This window comes from Schistocerca gregaria, unplaced genomic scaffold (assembly GCF_023897955.1).
Source record: "Schistocerca gregaria isolate iqSchGreg1 unplaced genomic scaffold, iqSchGreg1.2 ptg000205l, whole genome shotgun sequence".
Classification (NCBI taxonomy): domain Eukaryota; kingdom Metazoa; phylum Arthropoda; class Insecta; order Orthoptera; family Acrididae; genus Schistocerca; species Schistocerca gregaria.
The window spans coordinates 1,301,061-1,301,796 of NW_026061740.1; positions in this window are offsets into that span (position 1 = coordinate 1,301,061).

The following is a 736-nucleotide window of genomic DNA, read 5'->3' on the forward strand; positions in this document are numbered from 1 at the left end:
CATGCATAATCTTAAGGTCCTAGCTCATGTCCAAGGCACCAAAGCCAGCTAAAAAGTCAATATTCGATACCTAAAACTTGAATTGTACTACTTCTTAGTGGCTATTACATCAACTTTGAAGCTTCATCTGTGTTCTACTATGGTGCTTTTAGTGTCTCCGCATACCGCAGCACGCGACATAGCTTTGCAGACGATAAGTACAACCGTTTCAGATATAAGAGCGGCCAATGTGACGATCTGGCTTTAAGTCGATTCGATAACAAATGACGAAAACGGAAGGATTTCTCAGGTTTTTACTACATATGAACACTTTTCACATTCTCCCATGCAACTCGGCTGCTAGTCCTCCTTTCATGCAGAATGTTAAGGTCCTAGCTCATGTCCAAGGCACAAAAGCCAGATAAAAAGTCAATAATCGATAAATATAACTTGAATTGTACTACTTCTTACTGGCTATTACATCAACTTAGAAACTTCATCTGTGTTCTACTATGGTGCTTTTAGTGTCTCCGCATACCGCAGCACGCGACATAGCTTTGCAGACGATAAGTACAACCGTTTCAGAGAGAAGAGCGGCAGATGTGACGCACTGCTTTAAGTCGATTCGATAATATATTACGAAAACGGACGTATTTCTCAGGTTTTTACTACAGATGAACACTTTTCGCATCCTCCCATGCAACTCGGCTGCTAGTCCTCCTTTCATGCAGAATCTTAAGGTCCTAGCTCATGTCCA